Source organism: Castanea sativa, chromosome 3 (assembly GCF_040712315.1).
Source record: "Castanea sativa cultivar Marrone di Chiusa Pesio chromosome 3, ASM4071231v1".
Taxonomy (NCBI): Eukaryota; Viridiplantae; Streptophyta; class Magnoliopsida; order Fagales; family Fagaceae; genus Castanea; species Castanea sativa.
Window position 1 is genome coordinate 2974117 of NC_134015.1, and position 22081 is coordinate 2996197.

The following is a 22081-nucleotide window of genomic DNA, read 5'->3' on the forward strand; positions in this document are numbered from 1 at the left end:
GATTTTGTACATTCTAACTACACAAGCTTCTACTGAAGTAAGATCTACAATCAAGCGGTGGTAGAACCTAGTTGCTGCTACAAAGATCAATAACTAAAGGTGATATGAAACTTTTGAGTGGAATCTCAAAGTCACAAGCGTGGGTGCTTGTGTTGCAATAAATCCAAGGAAAAAATGAGTCCATGGATTTGAAACTTGTACATGGTCGTGTTACTACTTAAGGTAGCAATAGATTTAGGGTCAAATCTAATTGTAAAAACTTCAATTCTCTTTTAGTGGATTTGTTTTACCTTGAGGATAGCTAGATCAAATCTTCCCCAAATTTTTACCTTGAAAAGGTTCGTTTCATTAGTTTTCCTAAGTCATCATATCATGATATTATTTACTTTTTCGCTACTGTACATGATATGATTTATTATTATTTAACCTATATCTGAATAATTAAACTAAGTAATCACTTGACTAATATATTAGGTTAAACAATTTGGTTTAAGGGGTCTAAACAGAACAAAAAAATATGCTACTTCTTAATAGCTCAACATTTAATGCCATAAAGCATAGCTCGTATACCACTATTATACAATTTTTCCTTTAACTTAATAGGTACTTTACAATCATATACACTCCCAATGTGTTTCTCCTCTTCATCCACCCTGCTCTTATATTTTATGATTCACAAATAAAATGAGTCTTAAATGAATCTGGATGGAATCAGCGTTATATAGATCCAATACAATAGATATTAAGAACTAGATGCACCTTTTTACTGCTGTGAATCCCTTTTCATTTAACGAATATCTAACGGAACTGTTCTAAAAATAATAATAAAGGCTAACAGAAGAAGGTATAAGACAGCCTGCAAATGCTTTCTTGTGAAAAATCTGTTTTAGAACAGTGGCAAATTAATTTGTGTGTGCACGAATTATATATACTAGTGTGTAGTTCTGTACATATGTAAACATGCAATTAAAAATAATCACAATGATACAATTTAAATAATTTTTTTTTTTGGAAGATGTTCAAATTATATATACATAGTATTATCTTACACTTTTTTTTAAACCATACATTTCTAAAATATTCAATGGCTTATCATTATATATACATTTCTAAAATTTGAACAGTATAATTATGATTGTTTTTAATTGCATGTGTGCACCTAATAATTCACTTGGCACAAAAATTAAAAACTTAGATGGATACGTGGTGAAAATTTTTACACCAATTGAAATTCAATTTAGAATCTAATTAGATTTGAACTCTTCGATTTTTATACTTAATAATTCAGTTGGCACAAAATTAAAAATTAAATGGAACACATGACGTAAAATTTAGAATCCAATTAAAATCTAATTGGATTTTCTTTGAGATTTGGCTATTATAAATATAAAATCAGTCAAACTATATTTTCCTCTAATTTTATATATAAAGTTGGATATATGATTAGATTTTTATGATTTATTTATATTGGACTCTTCTTTTTCTACACTGAATTTACTCACTTTACACAAAAATTAAAAAATTTAGAATATATAAAACACGCAGTGCAAGATTAAACTCTAGTGGATTATTGGAAGACTACCAAAGCATGATGGCAGCACAGGTCTAATCTGATAGCTAGAGGATAGTTGTTGTCTGGCCTCATTTTCTTTTGGCCTTATTCAAATTCTTCTTTCCCTTTTCCTAGGGATATCACTTTGTTGGCCTGGTGTTCCCCCTGGTTGAGTTTGCTCTTAACTCAGTTTTTTATTGCATTATTCCATAGTATCAATCAAAGTTTCTATTGTTTTAGCTCTGAAAAAAACATGTTATATAATCACAAAGAAACATTGGAAAAAACAAAACAAAACAGGAACAAAAACAATCCAAAGAAAAAGAAAAGAAAAGGAAATCATGAACTTGATGTTTTCTGAAAGAAAATAATCAAACCTACATACAATGACCTTTAATCCAAGGACTAAAGTGCAAACATGGGTTCAAAGGGAAATACAAATCCTCTATACAACTTTTTGTGTACCACTTTATTTTCCACTAATCACAACTTGTCATGTATTGATTTTTTTTTTTTTTTTTTCCATCTTAAACTACACTATTACTCATTGCTCATTTGAACAAAAGAGGAAACTTTTGCTTCTTTCAATTTTTCCTTCTTTATTCCAATAAAATTTTAATTACATGAAACCGTGGAAAAGAGAGTTGTGAATCTCAATACTCTCTCACAGTACAGCATCAGGTATAGCTTGGAATTAATAGGAAGAATATACAGAAGAGAGCAATGCCAAGTGTGCATTTCGCAGTAGAACTCAATCAATTGGCTTCAACACAAACATTTTGCAACTGTGAGGCTCCACGTTGGCTGTCAAGTTTCCAACAAATCTTGTCTCTAGTGTCTTGTGCTGCAAGAAACACATATGCACACATCTATTTGAAGGTATCTCACAAATACAAATGCAAAACTGAAATGCCTCATGACCTTAAGAGGCATGAGAAATGAAAGCCTAATCAAAATTACCTCCCAAACATCTCTTGCTTCAATGACACTGTTTTCAGGGATTCCAATATCGTCCCAATTGCCTGTAATTGAATGAGGCACAGTGGCTCGGTTGAGAAGAACTAGAGCTACCCTATTGCCTGAAAGAGGCCCTGCCCAAATCTATTGCAATTTAACATAAAAAGTCATGTTTTGCTCATATGAAGTGAGACAAAAGTACACACTACGCATCATAAGATATTTTAGGCAAACTTTATTACCTCACTATTACCCTCCATCCTAACCTTTTTAGCTTGTATGCCAAGTGAATCTGTTATAGATGATGACCAAGTCAATTTTCATAACCATTGCTACAGAGTAGTTCACATGATGGGAGGAAAATTACACCATCAGTTACAAAATTGATGCACTTACCTTGATTAACTGCAATAACCTCTTGATTGGAAATGATATTAAATGTCTCTTTTGTCAGGTTCCTCACATCGCAACCAAGGAGAAGGGGAGCCTACAATACCATTTTATGTTTAAGAAAACAGACAGCCAAAACCCAAAAAATATGCCTTCATTCAAATCATGATCATCTAGTTCCAGATAGTACTGCCTGAAATACCTTGGAAATAGCCCATAAACTAAAGTGGGCTATATATTCATTATTTTTCATCCCTCCATTTCCCACCTCAAGCATGTCAGGATCTGAACAAAGTCAAGCAGATAATATGAAATAGATTTCATAGAAAAAAGTGGACTAAAAGCTTTTTTTTTTTTTAATTATGTTAGTGTGACTTAAACTATAGTAGGAGAATACTAACCGTTCCAACCACCGGGCCTTGCAAGATCAGCATATACTTCATTCAAGTCTATTATAGAGAGCATACTGTGGGAGAACAGACCAAAAGAAATGATTCTGGACTAAGAATTTGTGTAATCAATTATGAACTTAACAGAAACATTAAATTAATCTACCTGTTTCAATTATCAGAAATGTCATTAGTAGTTCTACAGCTATTTCCAATTGATGATTTGATTTTATAGATACAATTGATAATTTGATTTTATACTTAAGAAGCGAAGAAGAACATGCTTTTGACTTTTAAAATAAGGATTTTAATGAGAATATTTTCCATGATAGCAAGATTGATTTCTAAATTATCATGTAGTAGTTGGGAAAAATTAATGATCATAAATATATGCTGATATGACTTACAAGGCGGATTCCAAAACCTTAATTCCTTTCCCTTGATTGTTTACATCTTTTTATTGCTTTATATTTTTTGCTTAGTTTAACTATTTGCTTAGTTTATTTAATTTCAAAACAACCAATTTTTATTAAATTAGATTAGGATTAATTTGGTTAAGATTTGATTAATTTTCCTATGTTCATTCAAGTCCCTGTGGGTTCGACCTCATTCTTGTCAAACTATACTTTGGTACGGTTCGTACACTTGCGAGTATTTTAAAATTTCACAACAAACAACCTCTCTCAACCATCATATTAAATGTTTTGATAGCATCATCCATTTTGTTTTGCAAACAATAACCATCAATCAAAGAGCTATATGTGATTATGTTAGGTTCAATGCCTATGCCTCTTTGAATCATCACAGTAAAAACTTCATATGCCTCAGTCAACATCCCTTCTTTGCAAAGTGTGTCCACCAATATGCTAAAGGTTTGCACATTTGGCATGATCTTCCTTTGTGTCATCTCATTCAACAAAGTAGTAGCCTCTCTCCACCAGCCAAAATTGCATAGGCCTTGAATTAAGAACGTGTAAGTGATAAGATCTGGCTAAATGCCTTTACCCTGCATTTCAAATAAAAGGTTCAAAACCTCTGCTACCAATCTATCCTTAAATAAACTGTTAATGATTATGTTGTAGAACACTACATTAGGTTCAAAATACTTTTTTTCTATCTTCCTAAACAACCCAATAGTCATATCAGTCTTACCAATCTTACCAATCTTACACACAGGAAGAAAATAGTAAAATAGGCATAACTTTCTAACTATATAATTAGTTGTTACGGTTTGCAAACTATATCTTTTACTAGCATCTCGAGTCTAAAAGACTCGATTTTGGGGCTATAAACCGAATCTTTAATGCTCGATTTCTATAGTCTAATTTTGTCTGATGTGGCATTTTTTCCACGTGGAATATACCTGAAAATCGAGTCTTAAAGACTCGATTTACAAACCCAAAAAAAATTAAATCTAAGTCTTTTACCATCTGTTCCTGAAATACACAACCATCCATCACGACAACCATCAAAATTCATCACTACTATGGGAAGATCACGTAGAACCCAGTACGTACAAAAAAAAAAAAAACCATTGCCCAGATCCACGGCGACCTGGGGCGCGGAGGCCTGGGTCGCGCAACCTGGGGCACGACCCAGGTTCGCGCTGTCTGGGCGCGACCCAGGCCGCCGCGCCCCGGGTTTGCGCGACCCAGGCCGCCGCGCCCGGGTTCGCTCGACCTTGGGCGCGGAGGCTTGGGTCGCGCCCGGGCGGCGCGAACCCGGGTCGCGACCCAGGCCTCCGCGCCCCAGGTCGCGCGAACCTGGGGCGCGGCGGCCTGGGTCGCGCCCGAGCGGCGCGAACCCGGGTCGCGCCCCAGTCGCGCGACCCGAGCCGCCGCGCCCAGTTCGCGCGACCTGGGGCGCGGAGGCCTGGGTCGCGCGACCTGAGGCGCGGCGGCCTGGGTTCGCGTGGGTCGGCGGCGGCTGGCAGCTGGGCAGATCAGCATGGAAGAGGAAGAAAGAAGCAGATCAGATCAGGTGAGAAGAGAGTAAAACCCAGAAAAAATAAAGAGAAAGAAGAGGATATATAAAAGATATAAATCGAGTCTCAGATACTCGATTTCCAACTAAACGCCACGTGGAAAATATGCCACATCAGATGAAATTAGACTATAAAAATCGAGCATTAAAGACTCGATTTATAGCCCCAAAATCGAGTCTAAAAGACTCGAGATGCTAGTATAAGATATAGTTTGCAAACCGTAACAACTAATTATATAGTTAGAAAGTTATGCCTATTTTACTATTTTCTCCTACACACAGCATTTAGTATCGTTCCACAAGTAATTGCATCCGGTTTATACCCATTCTTCTCCATATCTTCTACCAACCTCACAGCTCCAGCAAAGTTACCTTGAAGACAGAGGCCCTTGACAAGAGTGTTTAGAGTTATATGGTTTGGTTGAAAACCAACTTTGAGAATTGTTGCTCAGACAGAGAACCCGAAATCTACGCAGTTCACATGGCAGAAGCAGTCAATCAAAAAAGTAAGAGTATAAAGATCAGGCGAGATACGAAATGATTCGATTTGTTTAATTAGAGTAATGACCAGAGAGTAATGCTTCATTCTTGCAATGGCATTCAACAATAGAGTAAAATCCAGAATAGAAGGCAAAGGGTGCATGTGAAGCATTGTATCAAACAGGTCTAAGGCATGATTAACATTCCTAAAGCTTCCAGCTTTGCACTCATCTCTCACAGATTTCAAGAAGTGATTCTGATTCTGATTTGGGTTTTTTCTACTAGTAGTATTAAGAGTAGAATAACAATAATAAGAAGAAGAACAAGAACAAGAAAAAGCATGAAATGGAAATAGAAATTGAAGGGTTTTACTGAAAGAAGGATTGGATTTGGATATAAAAGAAGAGAGTTGGTTAATTTATAAGCACGAAGCAGCGTACCCATTTTCCTGAAGATTGTTAAGACTCAAGAGAATGAAGCGCTGAGTTTTATTGCCCGTTTGGATCCCCGTTTTCCCTTCTGCGTTTGCGTTTTTTTTTTTTTTTTTTTTAAAGACCAGCGCTTGGTGCACTGTTCATGGGACATGAACAGTGCACCAAGGCATATAAACAGTAAAAAAAAGAGTGAACAGTGTTTTTTTACACATTAAAAAATTATTTTGCTACAGTGTTTTCAGTTTTCAGTTTTCAGCAATAAGTTCTATCCAAACGGACTCTTAGTGTCTTTGAGAGAGAGAGAGAGAGAGAGAGAGAAGGAAACTAGGCAGCTACTGTGTCTGTGTTTGTCTGTTTCTGTGTCTGGATTAAAAAATTAAAATACACCACCCCCTGATTTTAAACTCATTTACTTAAACTTTGCTGTTATAGGACTCTCAGGATAGTTTGCATTGTTGGTGTGTGTGTTTATGGGATAGTAAACTAGTCGGTGCCGAGTCGAGTATAGTGGAGTATTGGTGTTTGGTACATATGTTTCGTTGTTTGAAAATATGTGTGGAAATATATGTGGATGAAAAAGTGTATGAAAATACGTATAATATTTTTTTAAAACTGAAAATGTGTGTTTGAGTGAGTATACCAAACACCCCATAAAGTTCATTCAATTTTGTTTTGAACACTAGTTGAGTTCAATTTCGTTGCCAAATAAGATTATATGTTCAAACTTAAATCATTTTCTTGTCGAGCTTGTTTACGAGTTACTTGATTAATTTATATATACATATATATATATATATATATATATTTATCGTAAAATCATTGATAAAATATTTTATTCCTGCACAAATTTATCAATTTGTACTACAAATTGATGGTTAATATTATCAATAAACTACAAATAATAGTTTAATATCCAATGAATTTATTTACAAACTTATACAAATATATTTTTAAACATGCTTATATATAAAAGTATAATATTATATATATAGTTAAATCAAGTCCTTGTGTTCACGAGCTTATTAATGAACATGTTATTATATTGAGTTTTGCTTGTTTAATAATTGAGCTTAAACTCCGGCTTGGCTTGTTTGTTAAAACAAATGAATAAACATATGTTTTTTTCCCAAGCCAAGCTCAAACTGTTTGTAAACAGCTTGGTTCATGAATATAAATTTCAGTACAAGATATACATATGTATTTTATGAATTATTAATCGTAAATTGTTGACTAAGTAAAGCCACATAGTTTTTCCTTTACAACTTGAAGCTACAAATTACATTAACAACTCCAACTTCACTGCTCCACTAGTGAAAATATATACCGGAATCAAACCTACTACATAGCAATTTGAAGATTAAGGCCCCGTGCTTTGCAAAAAAATGGACCAATCACCAAGGACTCGACTGCCATGAGCTTGATAAGAATATTGAGTAAAGGACCAGAAGTGTCCTTTGAGAGGATCTCCAATTGTGTCACCTATGACAGCCACCTTGTAAGCATCTGGTCCTTTAGGAGAAGTGCTTTTGCATGTTCATTACCAACAGCCCGGAAGTACAATATTTAAGTAAATAAATCATAAGGTAAACATAAACTACACAAAGAAAGCACCTCTAAAACTTGAGCACACAAGGAAGTCTTACTTTGAAATATAGTAGGCTAGTAGAACCTAGAAAGCATTAATAAATTAAATGTTATAAAAGCAAAGTACTGTATTTATTTTCATTATCCCATTCGCCACCTGTGTTGGAAGCTGAGATGGCAACCTAGGAAGAAATACATAAAACATAAAGCTTGTTAAATAATATACATTCATTCAACGGAAAAGAACACATATAAAAGGGATTATTAGTGATGAAATTTCTATCCTAACAAATTTGAGAAGTAATCAAGGTAGGAACAATTGCAAAAACTATGGCTAATTATGAAAACACATTGATCTACAAGCGAAAGCAAGTCCTATTTCATTTTTTAAGGGTAATTTTATGGTAGGTGGATTGAGGCAATACAGCATTCAATTACAGGAGGATCAAGTATTGCTACATACCTGCACACCAGGAGCAAGTGAACTAGCAAGTGTCTTTTCTCCAAAGAAGGTTCCAGAAATAAGTAGGGGCAAGCATAATCAAAGCACCAGGTGGGAACATTTCCCTTACTGAAGCATCAGTAGAGATTTTGACACAAGTTTCATAGGAAAGTCTTTTTTTATTGTTTTGCTTGGGCTTCAAATCTATACATTCTAATGTCCACATCCCTATGTTGATGAATTTGTAAATTCCTGTTCCATTTTTCTTAGTACAAAGATAACTATTCAGGTTAGAGCGATTAGCATCTATGACATGACTGAGCACCACTTGGTTTGTAGCATTAACTTTCCTTCAGCCCATCAATGGACTCTACATGTCATGAGAATGTTCTTTCATTCCTTGATTTTCAGCCAGTGAGACAATACAGATTAATAAGTGAGACCCTAATGATGGTCATTTGGAGCACAGATTCTAATATCTATGATACTGGCACCAGAGTAATCACTCTCAAATCTCAAAAATAGTAAGAAAGAGTCCATGCCTAATGCTCCATTCATTTTGTCTTAAAACATTTGTCATACATGACTCATCATTTCGTCTTAAATATTTCACAACTTTGTGGCTGAGGAAAAACCCATCAAGTTAACCTATTGACGTAGTTAATGACCATTCCTAAAATAGGAAATCTCTAATTGTTCAATTTTAAGCCCAACATGCCATGATCTCCTACTTCTAAGTAACCAATACCCAAGCTCCATCTTTGTTAATCAAATTTATGTATAAATAAACATCAATAACCATTGATAGCCACGATTACTATGTTGCATCAGAATAAGGACCATTATAGCAAAAGTAATCCACATTAATTCTAATAGGCATTTTCACATACATATGCAATGCGACAAAACAACAAAACGACTATGAGAGAGCTAGCATACATAAACATAAACATTCTGTGTCTAATAAGAAAACAAATAGCAAAATCCAAAATTTAAAACACAACTAATGGCAGACTTACTTGACAAAGAAAGAATACAAAATCCATAACTAACTGCAAAGCTGCAAAATCAGCCTACTATTCTATCTTGAAAACCGAACACCAAAAATTTTTAAACACAGCAGCTTATGCGAGTGAAAATTGTAGATTTACATTAAAACAGGGTCCTCTAAATGTAGACAATAAACAAATAACATGGACAGTAAACGTCACTTAAATCTGAAGGTTATTCTTCACCAATGAGGACTTGGGGTGAGTAAATGCGATGGTCTAAACAGTGAAGAAAAAAAGATGTCAGTTATCTACACAGCTTGCCAAATCCAACGTGGCAATGATGCAGCAAGTCAAGTGTCCACAGATTACATCCTAATCAACCAGAGGATGTTGACCTCAATAATGAAAAGCAAAAATACAGGTAGAAGCCTCTGATATTTTGCATATTAAGTCTCCACTCTACAGGACTTTGTCAGTTAGATAAATAGTAAAAAGAGAAAACAAGTGAATGAAGATTGGAAGCAACATTTGAGAAGTTATATTTGGTTCTGTTAGATTTTGAAAAGTCCATGAAAGTAGTGTATCACCGACAAAAAGAAATATTATTCAGCAAGCTATATGGTCACAAGTTTGGAGTATAGTATCACTTCATAAAAAGCAAATAACAACTTCCAACAAATATACATACTTCTTATAGACTGACTAGCGAAGTGTTAAATTATTTAAGTTGTTCATGAAATTGAAAAACTAAAGTCTTTTACCTATCAAAAAAAAGAAAAACTAAAGTCTTCATACAAATTATTGAAGTAATTCTTTAAGTACTTTATCTCCTGGATCTGCAGATAACAAGTCAATCAACATGGATGCAGTAGACGCATTTGCTGAAAAACCCTTACCAACCATTATCTTAACAAATTCTATAGCCTTTGATGTCTCATTCCGTTGCAATAAACCTTGGATGAGTGTGTTATATGTACGATCATTAGGTGAACACCATTCCTATCCATTTTCTCAAAGAGCTCACACGCTTCATCTATTAGTCCCTCTTTGCAAAGCCCTCTGATCATTATGGTATATGTCCAAACATTAGGTTGCAATCCCTTCAATGGCAGACTATTAAGGAGTTCTCTTCCAGCTGTAAGTTTCTTAATATTACACAAACCGTCAATCAAGATGTTGTAGATCACAATATTGTGGTCCAACTTTTTGTCTTCCATCTCTTGAAACAATGTCATCGCCTCACCAATTTTTTTGTTCTTACAAAGGCCATCCAACAAGATAGCATAGGTTTGGGGACTTGGACATTCACCACAATCTTGCATCTTATGAAATAGCTCTAGCGCAGCCTGAAGTCTCTCCACTAGGCAAAAAGCCCTTATAAGAGTGTTGTATGTCACAACGTCAGGCATCATTCCCTTGTTGGACATTTCACGAAAGAGATGCACTGCCTCATCAATTCTTTTATTTTTGCAATATCCATTGATCAATATGTTATAACTAAACAGATTAGGCAAACAACCTCTCTTAATCATCATATTAAATGTTTTCACAGCATCATCCATTTTGTTTTGCAAACAGTAACCATCAATCAAACAGCTATAAGTGACGGTGTCAGGTTGAATGCCTCTTCGAATCATCACACCAAAAACTTATTTTGCCTTCGTCAGCATCCCCTCTTTGCAATGTGTGTCCACCAATATGCTAAAGGTTAGCACATTTGGCATCACCTTCCTTTGCACCATTTCATTCAACAGAGTAGTAGCCTCCCTCCACCAGCCGAAATTGCATAGGCCTTGGATTAAGGAATTGTAAGTGACAAGGTTTGGCTGAATGCCTTTACTCTTCATTTTAGATAAAAGGTTCAAAGCCTCAGTTACCAATCTATCCTTACATAAACTATCAATGATTGTGTTATATGTTGTCATATCAAGCTCAAAATTCCCTTCTTCCATATTCCTAAGCAACCTAATAGCCATATCAGTTTCACCAATCTTACACAAACCGTTCACCATGGTTCCACAAGTAAATGCATCAGGTTGATACCCTTTTCTCTCCATTTCATCTACCAATCTCACAGCTCCAGCGATGTGACCTCGAAGACACAACCCTTTGATAAGGGTGTTAAGAGTTACATGGTTTGGTTGATAACCAAGTTTCAAAATTGTTGCTAAGACAGAGAATCCAAAATCTAGACGGTTCAGATGGCAGAAACAATTAATCAAAGTATTCAAAGTACAAACACTTGGAGAGATTCCTAATGATTCCATTTGTTTATATAGAAAAATTACTTCCGAGCAATGCTTCAATCTTGCAATGGCACCCAACACGTGATTAAAATCGTCAATGGAAGGCAAAGGGCGCATGTGAAGCATTTTATCAAACATGTCTAAGGCATGATCAACGTTCCTTAAGCTTCGAGATTTGCACTGATCTCTCACAGATTTCAAGAACTGAATCTGATTCTGATACGGGCTTTCCAAGTTTTCTCTACCAGTGAGAGTAGAATAAAGAGCGTGAAATGGTTTTAGCTGCCTTACTAACTCTAATATGAAAGCAGTAATAATGATTTTTGAATACACTACTAGTAATAAAAGCAAGTGGGTTTCTTGATTTATTAGCAACACACGTACCCATTTTCCTGAAGAAGAAGAAGCAGCAGCCGATGGAAGAGGCGCTGAGTTTGAGAGAGTGAGACAATGGAGTAGCCAAAACCAGAGAGAGACAGACAAGACTGAGAAATGATGGTATTGAGGAAGGAGACAGGTACTCACGCCTTACTAAAAGTTTATTTTTCTGTTTCTTTTTTTCTTTTTTTTTGTTTGAGAAAGAAGATAGAAAAAGTTTTTCATTTTTAAACTTTAAAAGTTAAGTATTCGTTTGTATTTTTTTGAAAATATGTGTGGATAAAAAAATATGTAAAAATAAGTATAATGTTGTTTAAAAATTGAAAATTGTTGCTTAAGGGCCTGTTTGGTACATGTGTTTAAAAACTGAAAATTGTTGTCTGAAAACATTTCTAAAAATACGTATAAGTGAACAATGTGTGTGAAAATACGTGTAATATTATTTAAAATATAAAAATAGTTATTTGAAAACATAAATTAAACACCCCCTGAACTACCCTACCAAACGGCCTCTAAGTTTTCCTCCCTATACAATTGAAAAGTTCGGCAATTTAAGCCGTGCCTTTAGGGCTTGAGGGCATTTGTTAAAAAATTGTTTTATTCACCGTTACAGGAAACTTTTAATATCACTTTCATGAAAAATATTAAAAAATTGATCAATAAAATTAGTTTTTTCTTTTTCTTTTTTCCTAAGAAGTTTCTAAAAATAACTTCAAAAAAAAGATATTAGTTTACCAAAAATATAGCACCAAAAAAAAATGTACAAATTTTACTACAACTCTCTCATATGGTTGATTATGAGTTGTGAAAAAGAAAAAAAAAGTTATGAATCCATGTGAAATAACAAGCACTAATTACAATCTATTACATAAGAAAAATGTGGCAAAAGTTGTGAATTTGTTTGCTATACTAACAAAAACTTAAAAATTTTAGTTCCACCTAGCATTTTTTATTAGATAAAACCCACATTACTGTCGCCTTAGCAGGATTTAATCAGAACTAGATTTTAGTATTATGGCCAGTCCTACAATATTTCAAAAGAGGTGCTATTTTGCTAGAAATGGCTAATCAGCCAAAATTGCCCAAGCTAAGATTGGTTCAATTTGATACAAAGTAGAGTTTTTCTTTTTCTTTTTCTTTTCCTTTCCTCTTTTCTCATTTTCATTTTTTTTTCTTCTAGAAAACTATAATTATTAACTATTGTATATTTTTTTCCCTCGGAAAGAACTATTATAAAAACAATTATGAAAATCACACTTTATAACCACGATTTCAATTTCAAAAGTATTTTAAGATTTATTGAAAGAATATAATGAAAATAAATAAAAATATAAGTGATTGGAATGTAGTCAAATAGAAATGAATTGGTTAAAAGTTTTGTAACTTAATTCTATAGTCAAATTCCCCCCTTCTATTATTGTATCTTTCAAATTATAAAAACTATGGATAAAATAGGTATTTTCATGTATAGTGTTTTTTTTTTTTATATATGAGATAGAAATTCTACTCTAACATAATCTAAAGCTATGTTTGTTTTGAGTGATTTTAGGGAAGATGAAAAATGAATGAGAGAAAAGTGGAGAGAAAATGATGTTTTTGGTTGTTTGGTTGAGGGTGGAAAATATGAGAGATTTTGGTAGGGCCCACAAGTTTTCTCTCCTCCCCCTCCAAAACACAATCTCTCCAAATTGGAGAGAAAATGGGAGTGAAAAGTGGACAAAAATATTTGGACAAAATTGCCCACATTTTCTTTTCTTTTTTATTATTATTATTATTATTTTGGCAACTGGCCGAAATAAATGTGGCTTGCCTACCATTATTATTATTATCACTGGACGCTGATTTTTAATATATATATGATGATGTGCATGAATCCGCGATTCACCATAGTACCATACAGTGTTTTTTTTTTTTTTGGACGTTTTTTCTTTTTAATTTTTTTAATTTATTTCTTATTTTTTATTGGACATGAATTTTCATTTTTAATAAACTTTGGACGATTGCATTTTTTTTTTGGTTGGTTGTTTGCCTTTTTTTTTTAATCTTAATTGAGCATTATTTTTAATAAGGACATATGAGTAAATTTATACAAAGTCCATTTTCTATCCTCTCATTTCTCTTTCCAACCAAACAAAAAAGTTTTTCATCCCTTCACTTTTCCACTCTTCCAACCAAACACAAATGAGGAAAACTAAAATCTTTTCTATCCTCCCACTTTTCTATCCTCTCTCCATTTTCTATCCTCCCACTTTTCCATCCTTCAAACCAAACAGACCCTAAGTGTATATGTGTGTTAAACTCTCTCTTGGAGACTTGAACCCCGACCTTTACCCCCTACACCCCACAAACACTTGTACTTGTAGTTGTAGAGTGACCATCGTACCAAGGGTGTGTGATAAGTATAATGTTTCTAAAGTAATTGATTACACACAAATATAATGAATCAATTGACTTAAATATATATGTATATATATATATATATATATATATGTATTTGTATATATATGAATGAATTACTTTTTTTTTCCCTAAGAAACATTGAATAATGTGAGCCATCAAAATCATATGGTCAAATTTATGTCCTTCAACTTAGGTCAAATTCATGTACTAACAATGAGCTACAATGGGAAGAGGAAAGCAACTCTTAGTAACAAGGGGTTTTTTGAGAAAATAATTTTATTTGGATATTAATTATTAAAAATAAAATTGTGGTAAAATTATTTGGAAAAATCACCTCTTTGAGAATTTTGTTTTGAAAACGTGATTTTAAGGGATCATATCTTGGTATTTTTCATGGAGACATTCAAATTTAAATTCATCTCTCCCATTGTAAATGCGGAATTATATATATATATATATTAAACAGTGTTTCAATCACTTTCAAGTTTCAACAAGTCCACAAACCAACAATAAGTTAATCCATCTCATAGAAAAAAATACTTAGAAATGATCAAATCTTAAGGAGGAAGTTGAAAGACCAGTTAAAACTTAAAATTATGGTTTAAACCAATTTAAAGTACTAAAAGGTTACAATTTCATACATGTAGGTTTAGTTCAAGTTACAGTAAAACCTGTAACTCATATGGGAGCTCATGCTTCACTTCATATCTGGCAAGGTTCTTGACAGTTAGACACATTCAGTTGGGTTCTCCTCTCTCTTTTTTTTTCTTCTTTTTTTTTTGTTTAAATATTTTTTTCTTTGAGAAATGAAATATTATTATTAAGACTGTGTGTGTGTGTGTGTGTGTTGAGAAGGATGTCATCTACAAGACTGAAAGTCTGAAACAGAAACAAAATTCAGTTCAAGATAATGAGATATACATATGTATTTCATGGTTATTAATGGTAAATTGTCTATTAAGTAAAGCCGCATAGTTTTTTCTTCACAACTTGAAGCAACTAATTACTTAAAACTTCATCAACTTTACTGCTCCACAAGTGAAGATGCACTGGAATTAAACCTACTACATAGAACCTCCATTTTAAAATAGTTTGAAGAGTAAGCCCCCATGAGCTGTAAAGAATGGAGCAAACACCAAGGACTCGACTGCCATAAGCTTGATGAGAATATTGAGTGAAGGACCAGAAGTATGCTTGAGAGGATCTCCAATTGTGTCACTTATGACAGCGGCCTTGTGAGCATCTGATCCTTTGGGACCTAGTGATTTTGCATGTTCATTACCACCAGCCTGAAAGTGACATATGAAAGTCTAAAAATCAAACGGTAAACTCAAAGATTGATACAAAGAAAGCACCTCTCAAACTTGAGAACACAATGAGGTCTTACTCTGAAATATAATAGAAAGCATTATCAAATCAAAAGTTGGAAGAGCAGAAGTACTTGCCTCTATGTATTTCTTTGCATTATCCCATGCGCCACCCGTGTTTGAAGCTGAGATGGCAACCTAGGAAGAAAAACATAAAATAGAAAACTTTTTATATGCTAAAGATTCATTAGAGATTAATAGGGATGAATTTGCTATCCTGACAAATTTGTGAAGTAATCAAAGCAGGAGCAATTGCACAACTATGGCTAAATATGAAAACATATTGATCAATAAGTGAAAGCAATTTTTTTTTTTTGGTTTCATTTTATAAGAATAATGGTAAGGTAGGTGGATTGAGACAAAGATGCACTCTAGCAAGAGGATCAAGTATTGCCGCATACCTGCACACCAGAAACAAGTGAACCAGCAAGAACCCCAGCAAGAGTCTCCACACCAAAGAAGGTTCCAGCAACAAGTGGTGTAAGCATGACCAAAGCACCAGGTGGGATCATTTCCCTTAGTGAAGCATCAGTAGAGATTTTGACACAGGTTGCATAGTCTGGTTTTGCTCTTCCTTCCATAAGGCCGGGAATAGTATTGAACCATTGGCAAACCTCTTCAACCATTTTGAGAGCTGCACTTCCCACACTCTTCATTGTCATGGCTGAAAACCAGTATGGAAGCATGGCTCCCACAAGCAACCCGATGAAGACCTTTGGAGTCAACACATCAACAGTGTTGATGCCTGCCCTGCTCACAAAGGCACCAAACAAAGCAAGGGAAACAAGAGCAGCTGATCCAATAGCAAAGCCCTGAAAAATGATGGCAGAACATGTCAAAATTTCATGCAAGTTGATTTTGGATCTTAAAATGGTGGAAGGTCTAATAGAAAACTAAAGAGTCAAAGTTACGAGGCAACACTTATTTAAGTAATGGAGTTAGGACATATGTCATAATGACCATCATTGTTTGCATTGGATATACAACTTACCATTCACTTTTCCCCAATTTGTTTTTCTTTTTAAGATTTTGAACAAGTTGAACTAAATGCCAATATAATCTTATTAACTCACTGATTATGAAAAGTATATGACTGATGGAAAGATACAAGAGTTATTTTACTCAACAACTCTGCCACTGCTATTTAAGGGTTTGCAAGCTCCTGATGACCTCAAACAAATTTGCTCCAAGTCTAAATCAAAAAGTGTAGAACCGAAAAAAGATCACCTTTCCAATGGCAGCAGTAGTGTTTCCAGCAGCATCTAAGGCATCAGTTCTTTCACGAATCTCATGGCTCATACCAGCCATTTCTGCAATTCCACCAGCATTGTCACTTATGGGGCCATAAGCATCAATTGCAAGACCAGTGGCAATGGTGCTGAGCATTCCCAAAGCAGACACAGAAATTCCATACATAGCAGCTAAGCTAAAGCTCACATAAATGGCAACGGCAATGGCAAATATGGGAATGATGACAGATTTTTATCCCAGAGCCAATCCAAAAATAACATTTGTTGCAGCACCAGTCCTACAAGAATCTGCCACATCCTTCACTGGACTGCAATATGTGAACATTGTAATAAGCATCACAATTATAAGTTGATGGGTACAATCATTCAAATATACACAAAAGCATTTCTTCTATGAGACATTGTTGCACTTGCAAAGTGCACAATGAAAAATTCCTCAAGTTGAAATTTCATTAGGATTGTTGAAGCCCTCTTTGAGAGTCATAGATCAAAGGAACATGTCACAATGTGATGAAGTAATAACAGTCCACAAGGAATCTACATGTTATTTATTTTTTAAGAAGAAAGTTTCATTAAAAATCTAACAATTTTGGTATTTCAACATGATTCTGAGCCACTATGGGTTGGCCTCTAGCCATGTCCAATTCTAAGGACTAAATTTGGAATGATTCAGTTTCGAAATTGTATCTTTTCTGGAACCAATTATAAAAGGCTCCCAGTATGAATAGTTTTGACTGGCAAGTGCAAGTATAACATGCCTGCAGCAAAGGCAGGAAGACTGGATCCAATTATTACTACATGGCAATGTATCAGTATTATGATCATTTGCAGCAGTACAGAAGACCATAAGAAAGTCTATGCATTAGTAACCTGAAGAAGATAGCTCACCTGTAAGCACTGCTAGTATAATACTCTGTAGTGTATCCAATGACAAGTCCAGCCTACAAGCCAATTGCAACACAGAAAAAAAGATGCCTGCAGTCACATATCATTTAATGAATGAGATAAAAATCTCTCGAGGAATAAACCAACTCTGCCAAAAGATGGGAGAAAGGATGTCTTTAGAGGGAGAGGCATACCAGTTCTTTACAGACATCTCAGTCCCAAAATTAAAGAGAGTAAACTCTGATGGCAAAGCAAAGAAGTTGACCATGGCGATACCGGCAGTCATCAAGACAATCGAGATAACAAGTTGTCTCTTCAAGGTTGGTTCAATCTCACTCACACGCTTAATCTCAAAAAGATCAGTTGCAAAAAGTGTTGTTATTAAGCAAACCACAATCCCCATTGAGCTTATAATCAGAGGATAGGACATGGCTGAGAAGTCATGACTGATACCAAAGGATGATATTGAGGCAACAAAAAGTGCTGCACAGGATGATTCAGCATAAGACCCAAAGAGGTCAGAACCCATCCCAGCAATGTCTCCAACATTGTCACCCACATTGTCCGCAATAACCTAACAGAGATAACAAAACATTTATTCAAACTGACTAATAATGACTATACTGGGTAAGGAATCTGGAAAACATATGCCTCTGGAACTTTCAAAACTATTGCTTAAGGAAAGATTCAAAAATGGAAATGAGAGGAGAAATCAAATGTGTGTTAGGAATCAAGAAAAAAAGCATGTTTACTCTTCACTTTTACACTAATATTCGATGAATTTGTCTGAGTTTCAAAATAAGTTTATAACCAAAAACTATGCATGTTAAAATCACATAATGCAAACCCGGTAATAAATTAATACATCTAAAGAAATATAGTTACTTTGGTCATTTACAGTCAAAAAAAGAGAGAGGAGAAAAATAGAAAATTACAGCTGGGTTACGTGGATCATCTTCAGGGATATTCCTCTCAACTTTTCCAACAAGGTCAGCACCAACATCAGCTGCTTTTGTGTAAATACCTCCCCCAACTCTTCCAAAAAGTGCCATTGAAGAACCTCCGAGTCCATAACCAGTAATAGATTCATAAAGTCCTTCCCAGTCATCCCCATAATACAGCTTAAATAAATTGATGGATACCCACAGCACCAAAAGGCCATTGGCAGAAAGAAGGAAACCCATCACTGCACCAGAGCGAAAAGCTGTGATGAATGCCTTCCCAACACCCTTCCTCGCTTCTAGAGTGGTTCTAGCATTGGCATAGGTAGCAATCTTCATGCCAAGAAAACCAGAAAGGACTGATGTAATAGCACCAAGAAAGAATGCAATGGTGGTAAACAAGGCATTTGCCAATGCTGGTTTACATATATTCCCAGTGTTGTAAGTGCAAGGTTCACTTGCGGTGCTGAAGCCTTTAACTGAACCAAGGAAGAGGAAGATGACAACACCAAATACAGCAGTGAAGATACCAAGGTATCTATACTCAGTAAACAGAAATGAGGTTGCCCCTGGGAAAAAGAGACAGATAAAAGTTAGATTAAATACCATAAGGATATAGTGACATTATCTATGCCAAGCAAAACAGAAGACCAATTTTATACTCTTACAAGTTACAATAACATGAAATTCACTTCTCATACTTTATTCTGCATCTATCAATTATATCTGCATGTTACTTGAATGCATTAACATAAGAAGGGTCCAAACTCCAGAGTAAAGCATAATACTAAAGAGAAAATTACAATAGCGAATCAACATATCCCATATCATAAAGTTACAGATCTTTCATGCTGGTTTTTTTCGTTTTAGTTTTATTCACAAATGCCTCTCACTTGCATCTAGCTGTGTGCATGTCTCTGTGCCTCTGTTATAGGCATTAGTTGTGTTTTTCTGCCTACATAAGAACATCATGTCATTTGAAACTTGAATTTTAGAGAAGGAGAGAGAACCCCAAAAAATTTTAAAACTTGGGAGAAGACAAAGACACTGTACCATCATCATCTTTTGAGCACTGACATAAAAAAGAAGACAAATTAGGAAATTTCCTTTTAAAAGGAATGTCTACCATTTTTAAAAAGTTTATGGGACCATCTCAGATATATCATCCTAATGAAAGTGTTTCTTCTTGAAATCTAGTCATTCTTGGCAATATGAATTTCAAGTGAAGACAAAAAAGACTATTTAAGCATAGTGCTGCAATAGCATTTTCAAGACCATAGAAGCTAGAGTATATAATTGGGAGAAAATATGAGGTTTTTACAGAACCTTGATATGAATGGTCTGTGGTTATCATTACATTAGGTGGTGAGGCAACTAATATGTGAAAAGGCCAACCATTCAGTTAGCCTAGCAAAGCACCCATAAGAGGAAAGCCATGAATTACTACTTAGATCACACACAGCAATCCTGGATAGTGCAAAACTTACACAGTTAATCTACATGTTCAAAATGATGGATTCAATCGCATACAATAGTGACAAATAAATCTGCCTGCTAATGGTAAACCAATCTAAATATTGAAAAGCATTGAGTTCAACACACTTTGATTAATTGTCTAATTCAACCAAAAACAGGGAAGAAGAATTTTGAAAAAGCTGCCACTGAAAAATATTGTCATAATTGGGATTTTCTTTGATATAAGTAGCTTGATGACTATAGATCTCCTTGTAATTCTTGTTTCCATATTTTCCTTTAAATTGTTTGTTGTGGGTTTTGACTTTTGATCTTTGCATGTAGTTGTTAAATGTTGCTTAATCTCAATCTTCAGTCCAACAAAAGTGACATATATGTGATGAAAGGGATAAAATTAGTTGATACTATTAGTCAGTTCTTAAAAATTGAATGAATCACTCAGTTCCGGAGGTTATTTACAGCAAGAACTCCTTTTGTGGATTAAAAAAAAAAACAAGATCTATTTATATATAGACAATTCAAATAGTCATCTAATAAAGAGAAAGAAAAAAGAGGTGGGGACTAAACATGTAGACATAAAACCAAGAGCAATGAAACTGCCGAAGCAAAATAGCAAACAAAAGATGAGAGGACAAGAGAGACAGAAGGTCAGAAATTTAAAACTTAATATGTCAGTCACTAAAAGCAACAATAAAACAAAAGAAAATTGCAAATAAGTGAATAGTGACAAATTCCTGAGTACAGTAAGCATTCCCAGCAGACAAACCAGACAAGAAGAGAAAAAAAATAAACAAATTAATACTTTAGAAAAATAGATGTTTACGTATGAAACTACTCATCATCCTAAATAAAATAACAAAATCACACTAGAAAATATAACACAAGGATACAATTGATTCATAAGATACAACACAGAATGGACAAGCAAATAAAACTAGAAAGCTCAATCATCAAAAGCTCCACCAAAACATCATAGAATCACACATGTACTAATAAGTGGGCAAATAACAAAGTAAAACAAATTCACACACGAGAGAGAGAGAGAGCTCACCAACAGAAATGGCATTTTGAATTTCAGCACACTTGATGGAAACCTCAAGAGTGTCAACACCTTCTTCAGTGTCTCCTTCATTAATCAACCTGTCTTTATCTTTATACCCACTATAATCACCATAGCCACCTGAGACCTTGACCTTGGAGACCAAAAACCACTGAAACAAAGCAAACGCAAGTCCAATGAAGGCAGCCACAGGTATCAGAATCTGTGTAAGTCCCTCACTCAGCAAACCCATTTCCCAAAACTCAAAGCTCAAATGATTTCTTGAGTTGTCTTAGCAAAAATGGCAAACACCAATACTGGGTTTTGAAGTACAGTCTCTGAGCAGAAACCTACAAACTTGGAAACTGCATTATCCTAAATTTTATCTCTGAGGCCCTTCCCTGGCCTTTGGAATGTATTATGTATGGCACTATATGGCTTTGAATGACAGTTGGGGACTCAATAGAAAGATTCTATACAACCTTGGATTTAGTAAACTGGTTGTTTTGATTAACAGTTAGGAGTTCTGTCACTGCAATCTTTATCCACTGGGCCAATAATTTGCTACTCATAGATATAGATAGACAAGTCAGCATTAGATATATGTGATAAAGACAAAGCTAATAATTACTTCTCAACTAAGGCTTCACATGTCAACCAGAAATGCAGTCGATTGTTGAAAAAATCAAGTAGTACTTTTTATTTTTTATATCAACGAAGTTTGGAGGAAAAATCAAGCACTTTGTCATACTACATTATTCTTTCTTTTGGTAATTCATTATCTTTCATTATCAAGGCATGCCTTTTAACATTTACCTTCATCATTTTTCTTTAAATTCACGACTCATTTAATTTACCAAGCTGTCCATGTGTGAATAGTGCAAAATTATTTTTACATA

At 34.6% G+C, this 22081-nt stretch overlaps 2 pseudogenes; both read right to left on the minus strand.

Annotated features, from left to right (window-relative positions):
• Window positions 1–10001: 10001 nt before the first annotated feature.
• LOC142629826 (uncharacterized) lies at window positions 10002–11682 on the minus strand (annotated as a pseudogene).
• Window positions 11683–15128: 3446 nt separating this feature from the next.
• Window positions 15129–21579, minus strand: LOC142628352 (pyrophosphate-energized vacuolar membrane proton pump 1-like; annotated as a pseudogene).
• Window positions 21580–22081: the final 502 nt, after the last annotated feature.